General features: G+C 30.8%; 1 long non-coding RNA gene across 2 annotated transcripts; it reads right to left on the bottom strand.

The window, feature by feature from the left end:
* Nucleotides 1-881: 881 nt before the first annotated feature.
* Nucleotides 882-7,786, bottom strand: LOC138713135 (uncharacterized). 2 transcript variants are annotated; one of them, XR_011335791.1, is made up of 5 exons: nt 6,000-7,786; nt 5,643-5,893; nt 5,255-5,380; nt 4,821-5,028; nt 882-4,596 (listed from the first exon to the last, which is right to left on the bottom strand). It is a non-coding gene; the product is annotated as an uncharacterized lncRNA (long non-coding RNA). The 2 variants fall into 2 exon arrangements; XR_011335790.1 differs by having other exon boundaries at nt 5,255-5,893.
* Between the last annotated feature and the right edge of the window lie 1,209 nt (nt 7,787-8,995).

Genomic DNA, 8,995 nt, shown 5'->3' with positions numbered 1-8,995 from the left:
TCATATTTTGTATGATAATAGAATGCAATTCTATGGGAGTAAATTGGTTTTAACCTCTGTTCCTCTCTCAAAATGAGAGTCCAAGTTTCGTAACCATACAGAACTGGTAATAGGCCTACAACTGTTTTATAAATTCTAACTTTCATTATTTTTGAAAACAGACTGAATGACAAAAACTTCTCAACAGAATAATAGTAGACATTTTCTATATTTATTCTGCGTTTAATTTCCTCTCGGGTGTCATATTATATTAAATTATATTATATTATATTATATTATATTATATTATATTATATTATATTATATTATATTATATTATTATCGTTTTTCGAAAATCAACAAGCAGCATTTGTTGCTATAGGCCACCAGAAATAATAATAATAATAATAATAATAATAATAATAATAATAATAATAATAATAATAATAATAATAATAATAATTAGGGACCGGATTTTTATGTAATATCAAGGTGTGAAATATGTACATATTAATGTAAGAAAAATAAGCTGAATATGTACCAAAATATGTAAAATCATGAAAATATTTAATATCAATATCTGCGCTGGTTTGTATTCTTAAGCCTAGATATTTGTAGTCTGGTACAATTTTTAATTTTCTGTTCTTCATGACGATTTCTACTGTTTCTGGTGCTCTTCCACCGTTTCTGAGTGTCATCATTTCTGTCTTGTTCACATTTACATCAAATTTGTTTTTATTGCACCATTTTACCATGATGTTTATTGTTTCTTGTAACTTTGTAAGGTCTTTAGACCCTACTACTACGTCGTCCGCTTATGCGTATGCGATTATTCCCTTCTTGATTTTTACAATACAGAGTAGTTGTATGAGAAAGGTTGCCTTTTGTTCACTCATATTTATAGTGAGGATCACGTAAGTTCAGTTCCCAAACAGCAAATATTTCCGCCTTGTCAGTGTTGCCAACTGTTACCAGATATCACCACATGTAGTAAAATCACGATCCTATGTACTGAATGACTTCTTTACTCACCGTACTTTACCTTAATGTTGGAAGGTTATTCTAAATAGTTTCAATAATAATGAGAAATGTATTGCTATGTTCTATTCTTTTATTCCTTTACATTATTATTAGTATTAGCATTAATAGGTTACTAGACGTAAATATACAACAAAGTATAGTATATAATATTCAAGAATCAAATCTGTTCCAAGACCAATTAAATTATTGTCACTTCACTTCAAAGATTCCAGCGTACATACACTGTACTTCCTAAAGGTAGATAAATTAATAACCAATTGACTTTTGGTTGGAATTCGAATGAACTTCTGATTATCTTTTGAAATTAGTAAGGAAATGGATAATACAACTATGCTAAAACTGAAATAATAATAAATCAACTTACAAAAATAATTTTGGTCCTTAAAAGCCATAAGTAATTTCACTTCTAGATACCTTTTTAAAGATTTCATTTGTTTGTAAATTGCTTAATAATGCTACACTTACACTTATTATTTCTGCAACTCCACGTCTGTCATTGAAAAAATGTATGATACATAACTGTGAAGTCTCTTTTTGGCTCTTGTGTCCTAAATTTAAAAAAGAAAAAGCAAATGATTCAAGAAATGTGAGCTGGTGAAAATTAAACACTCAATTAATAAAATAATTACTACCAAAAGAATATTTTATTAATTCTATACAAAAGATGGATTACACAGAACAGATGGTCAGAAATCATAGATTTATACACAACATACAGCATGAAACGATCATCAAAAAATGCTTTTTGTACACAATAACATCTTTCAAACGAAGTGAAATAGCCAATAAGTTCAATAAATATTATGCTAATAAGTAATAACTATAATTAATAATTATCTACAAGCTGTAAAAGGGAATAAAATAGTATATTGTTGAAATTAGGGGGTTATGGTTTATTACGTGTATTTATAATTTTAATTACTTTTTCTACATTTAATTATATTTTAATTTCTATTAGATTAGTTGGTGGTGTGGTTGTTAGTTTTATCTGTGTACATCAGACTATTAAGGAAAAACTGAAAGAAATATTAAATCTACTATCTACTTTATATAACAATATTTAATCAAGAACTGAATATTACTATTAATTTAATAACATAAGACCCAAAACATCTCCAAGTCCAGACAATACACATGCTGATTTTCTTAAACATGTTGGCAAACAAGCAAACTCACTACTTTTATCTTGTAATCTCATCTAAAATACAATATCTGTCTGGAGAAAATCTATCATAACATCAATTTTGAAAAGCAATTATTCAACTAATATCTTTTCGAGTTATCGACAGATACCACTTACTAGTATGATAGCCAAAATTATGGAAGAGATGATTTCATAGATTGAATTGGTTCCTGGAATCTAGTAACTAACTTTCATTTTATTGGGTTGACTTTAGAGAATTGCATTCAACAAATGGACAGATTTTAAATTTTAGTCAAGATATTAAAGATATTTTAAACAGAAAACAAAACAACTTAACAATTTTAATTTATTTTCAAGGATCATATGGCTCTGTAGATATAAATCACTTAAGAAATTGCAAACTTAGGGTGTCCATGATAAAGTGTTACACTGGGTCAGTGACTTGATTATTTGATTCATTGTCACAAATATGTAAATAGAGACAGATTCATCTGGGCTTCCCACATTGTTGTTTTCAGGAATACATTTTCCAATATTAATGTCGATGGTCTAACTAAAGAAATAGATCTTATGATAATCTCATCATTTGCAGATAATATGGTTGTCTAGAACAAAAAATCACAGTCCACAAATATTAATAAACTGAGCCAAAATCCCAACAGACTTTTTGACTCTACTTGGAGAACTCAAACTTGCTCAATTAAGGGAAACTTTACTAATAAAACACAATCCCAAGTTATTTCAAAATGAATAGTATATAAGTTAACTTTAACAGATGATGTTAAGAAATGTGATACTTCTCCAGACATTTTAAAAATCATTAGAAACAATAAATGATCTGGTCAGTGAGTGACTACATACAGTATTTTTTATAGATGGATCCTGTTTACCAAGCCATAGATGTAGTGGTGTTGTAGTACAATACCAGTATATTCCCTTTTACAGGGAATTATATTCAAACACTTGTTTGCCCCATTTTAACCGTGACAACGCTTTTTAGCTTTTTAAACATTCTGGTTATTGTATTGTGTTTGTGTTTAGTGAAAGATTTTAGATAAGGGCGCAAATAGCCATAGTAGCTGACGCGCCCTTTTTAAACGCCACTAACTAACTAACTAACTAACTAACTAACTAACTTCAAACACTGACTAATTTTGATAGTGAAAATTTAGATACACTTTTAAGCTTACAAAATCTCCAGTATCGACTTCATAAATCTGAGAAGGCTGTCATACTATCAGATTCAAAATCAGATGTTCTTGCTGCAGTAATGGACGTAACAGCATGAAATCTCAATATTTTACAGTGTTTTAATATTTTAAGCAAAATGGTCAAATTACATCGACGACTGGTACTTCCGTGGATCCATGAACTTTATGGAGTGGGAGGTAATGAGGTAGCTGAAAGGTAGCAAAATTACTGTAAGGTTATCTATACCTGCATCTTACCACACTGTTAAAAGAATAACAAGATCAGAACATGACAATGTGGTAACAAAAATCGGAATGATTCTAAAGCAAATGAAAAAATTGCAATAGGCCATCCGGCGTCTGCTCCACGATGGAGGAAAATCCTCAGAAGAAACCAACTAATCAGACCAAATGGGGGATCCAAACTACCCTCGAGTGCAGCTCTGAATTTGCAGGCCAACGAGTCTACCGACTAAGCTACATTGGTGGCTCCACTAAAAATATGAAGTACATGGCACTCAGATTATTAAATTGACAAACCTAAACAATTATTCATCAGGAAAGCTATAAAATATAATACATAGCAAGCAAGTTAATTCAATTTAAAAGTATAAACAATTCAATCAGTTGAAATATACAGAAACTGATAATAAATATCATGCAAATTACTTCACATTACAAGCATAAACAATTCATCACTTGTGGTATACAGCCTACTATTTAATTTACAGCACATACAATTCATCAGTTAAGCTATAGACCTACAGTCTACTATTCAATTTACAGCATATATAATTCATCAATTAAGCGAAACAAAAATATAGTACAATACATAGTAAAAATAATACACCTAATTTAATAACTGAACTTCTATGAAAATCTACAGTGGCAGTACTCATATTATCACAGGCCATGATTGTCTCAAATATTTACAAAGAACTGATATTTCAGAATCTCCCCATGCCATTTCTGAAATCTCAATGAAGATATGGATCATTGTCTTGACTGTTTAACTTTACACAGCTTTCAATCATCTGGTTAAATATTGGAGTGCAAGATAACAAATGACATCAACTGCTGAACACTTGGTATCAATCAACCAACAACTTCATTACATTAAAGGGGGAAAAAAAACTGAAAGAATTAATTGTATATAGACACAACACATAAGACAAGGCCGCTTCAGAACAGTAATTGGCAAGGCTCTGTTGTTTTAGGATTCTTATGTAGATTCAATTTCACCTGAAAGAAAAAAGTAGCATCTATAAGTAGTAGTAGTAGTAGTAGTAGTAGTAGTAGTAGTAGTAGTAAAGATAATAATAATAATAATAATAATAATAATAATAATAATAATAATGACTGTAAAGTATGGAAATTAATATTGCAATGTAATATCAAAAGGTGATTTCACACCATCAACTCTTATCATTTAGTACAACAAATCTATTATATTCAGTTGCAATCACCAGTAGCTGTTCTTTCCTCCATTTTGTTGTTGGCTGATTTTTCACAAGTCTGCTATGATATGCAGCACTATCCATGACAATAACGCATTGCCCTAATGTTCTCAGGTCAACAACTGTGTTTGCACCCACTTCTCAACTACAGGGCTATTCATAGCACTATGGTAGTCCTGACTTTTCTTTCAATTGCATGAAAAAATTAAATCAGCACCTGCAATAAAAATTATACCTGGGCATATAATTACGTCACATGAATTCACAGCATTTAAATAAAGAAAATAAAACATAACATAACATAACATGACATGACATGAGATCCTCTTTGGTGAAAGGCTTTCCCACGTTTTTATTTAGTCACCAATTTTTATATTTTTGTACCCTGATTTAAAAAATTACTCTTGCCAAATTTATGTAAAATATAAATCAATATAACTTACCGAGTATAAATCCACCTTTCGTTCCGGCATCTAATCTTCCACCCTCATTTGTTGGTCTATGAATAACACCATTCATGTCACTGGAAACTTCACCTGGTTTATTTCATGAATAAGTGGGTGATCATACTTAAAAAAACAGAGAGAGAAAAGCAATTCACATTGACACTCTAAGAGACACAAAAATTTTAAAGACAGGAAAACCATTCAAGAATTTTATAACTAACCTCTAGTTATAATATGAAACTATTAATTGCAAAACATGTTGTTCCCACCTGAATTCATTACTAGTAGCCTATATTAATTGCAATTTCATATTCCACATAAGTGTTAATCTATTTGTTAGTAAAAAATTTAATCACTCAATGTCTCACAATACATTGAAATTTACCATTCATAAAAATCCAAGTCTCATCCAAGAATACTACGGGTTTAGGGTTCTCACGCTCCACATTTCTTATATATTCTCTTAAAAACGAATAACATCACTTTCTCATACATGTGTATAAGGATCCCCTTTGCTCCATAGAAATTTCATCTCTTTCAAAATTTTTTTCACCGATGATAAGGATACTCTAAATAAATATGTTTCATAATCATCATTCATATGTTCCAGAACTTTTGCTGCTGTTAGTACTTCCCCTGTAACAGTAAATGAAAATTATGCCATATTTTTATACATAGGCCTATGACTAATATCAGAATTACATTGCATAAATCAACACAATAATTCCTGTAACTTCCCTACCTTTATGTAACTTGTCATAAATAAATCTCGCAATTGCATCTTTCGTAAAATCATCAGCATCAGTCACTGGATGTTTACGTAGTCTATGTTTTCCTGGTGTCACGAGTGGGGTCCCCTTGTGTGAATTTATCACTTTCGTGGCTGTAGTTAAGCCAAGCTGTAATAACAAACAATAACATAATACTTCTAAAAATTGTTATATCATAAAATTCATGCATAATACCAACATTTACAGCTATATGAATAGAAAATGATCAACATGTTAGGTTGGGTCTACGATAGGTTTAAGTAGGCTAATATTTAGGTAATTCTCCAGAAAAGCTACACCAAAGAAGGCATAATTTTATTTTGTTTAATTGATTTCTGTGATATTTACATAGTGATGAACACGTGGTTTTAGTGCACAGCCACAAATACTTTCAGCACAAAAATCCTTTGACACTTACCTGTATATTCTAATGCATTGTTGTAGTCCCTCCCTCAAACTTGTTACTAATTACCAATATAACATGCGAGAGGTCCAGGACGAAGAGAAATGGTTAGTTTCCCAGTAGTGCTCCTCGTCCTCTCGAGTGTTATATCTTAACAAGTACTTTGGGTGGGGTAGCTTTTCTGAAGAAACACCATATTTAATATTACTTAGACCAGTCATGAATAAATTATTCAGCCAGAGTCAACGTTCCTATGCTTTATAGAGTATGTTATATAGTTATTATATAAAACTGAATTATTTTTAAGCACCATAACAGGCCAACATTCATGTAATATTTGCTGCAATATCAAGTTAATAATTACAATATGACTTGTATTTTCTTCGGCCGATGTGGCATGTAAATTGTGATCTGAACGGTTAATTTAATACCAAAAGAGAAAACTGGAAATTTACTTTCGTGCTGTTTGATTACTTGTTCGTTTAATTTGTAAATGTATTTAAGCTATCACCTACTGCAGTATTACAGTATCTTAAATGTATTTAGTTTGGCAATATGAAAATCACTGACTTGATTAAACATTAGGCCTAACCTAAAAATTTGTTTTGTTTGATCACAATCATGAAATTATTAGTGCAAACTCCTAAAACTGAATACCACTTTGAAATGTATGCTTAAGAATACTTACTCCTAATAATTGTCCTATTCTGGTTGTAATTGCTGTCTCCGTTAGCATAATTCCTTCTTCATTATCTTCTTTCTTCAACTCATTATACACGTGAACTACAGATTTCTGAAGCGTACTCTGAATGCCACACATTTTCTTCCTTGGAGGAGTCACTGCAACACTATTTCATTTTTTTGACATAGTAATAAATATCTAAACACGAAAGAAATTCATTAAAATTTGAAATAATATTTCTATCCATTACCCACGTGCATTATCACGCCCAAGTATATTATATTCATTCGTACTTATCTGACTATTCTTGAATTATAACCACAACGCAACACATAACATAACTATTATGTATTAATATTAATACTAATATTAATTAATTATTAATAAGTTCGAATTTCACAATCTTCCAGTAACCGGCTGAGAAATCTAGTACAATTTTAATTTCATGGAACTCCAGTACCGGCAAATATTGTCGATATTTGCCTCAGCTGCCAACATACCAGTTACAAAATCACTACCATTTATAGTATTTGTCAGTATCGAAATTCGAAACGAAGTTGGCAAAAGAAAATTCAACCTTCAAACTAGAAAATCACCATAATCCACTAGCATTTGTAGTAATGGGGGAAAAATGGTTAGGTTTCACCCTTAGGGTATCAAGTTACCTGGTCTTCCCTATACAGTGGGCGGTAAGAGGTGAGTGCCCCTTTTAATACCTGAAACTAAGATGTTACGTTTGGTCCCGAAATATATCCTTTCTCGGGTAAGTAAAAAGGCTTTTTAAATCTGCGTATTTCGAATTGTAAACTTCCCCAGTAGAAGTTTTCCTTTTCCTTTTAAAGAAGTAAAAATAAATAAAATCCCAAAATATGTAGATATGTAATATGTAATTTGGGGTAAATATGTAAAAACATGTAGTATCAAATTTTAATATATTAATGGTAATTACAAGATTCGCAAAGATTTGTTACTTATATACGGTTAGGTTGAAAGTAATATAATAATAATAATAATAATAATAATAATAATAATAATAATAATAATTTATTTATTTAATCTGACAGGATTAACGCCATAAGGCCTTCTCTTCCATCCTACCAGATAGCACATATAAATACAAAAAAGCAATACAAACACTGATTAATCTGGTCCCTAATAATAATAATAATAATAATAATAATAATAATAATAATAATAATGCACACACAAATATACACATTATAGATGAAGGAAATCTTGTAGAAGGATATTTCGATATTTCGAAATGAAAATGTATCGTTATTCTTCTATATAAGCCTATTATTATTATTATTATTATTATTATTATTATTATTATTATTATTATTATTATTACTATTAATACCATCGTTGTGGGCTTCACTTTTTTTCTCTCTTTTTATTCTTACATTTTAAAATGCTATATTTCGGTTGATCGAATTTTTTTTATATAATATCATAACGTCCGTAACATGAATAATAGGTCTAATCCTAAGTGTACGCAAGAAATCATGAAGTAACACGCACTAAGGTTTTGCTATCACAAACCACTTTTGTCCCACACTAACCAGCTGAACTGTATCGGTACAATGAAGCACTTTTTACCCAGTTCCTCCATGTGACATGTGTGATATAATTTACATCTGCGGTTTCCGTCGAAATGTCTTACGCCGTCATGGAATGACATAACTTTTAAGACTTTTTTTGTCCCCCCTTTCTAGAAAGAAATTCGCTTCCCGGAGAAATGTTTTCACCCCAAACAATTAAGGGCAAGTGGTCCTCGTGGGGTGTGAGACTGTCGAGGAACCAATAAGAGTGGAGCCTCCAGATCGTGGGCCTGCCCCCCAAGGCGTGGTGTTACCCAACAATAAGTTGAGTCAGAGCCG

Source organism: Periplaneta americana, chromosome 14 (genome assembly GCF_040183065.1).
Source record: "Periplaneta americana isolate PAMFEO1 chromosome 14, P.americana_PAMFEO1_priV1, whole genome shotgun sequence".
Taxonomy (NCBI): Eukaryota; Metazoa; Arthropoda; class Insecta; order Blattodea; family Blattidae; genus Periplaneta; species Periplaneta americana.
This window is presented reverse-complemented; position numbering and strand designations above follow the sequence as displayed.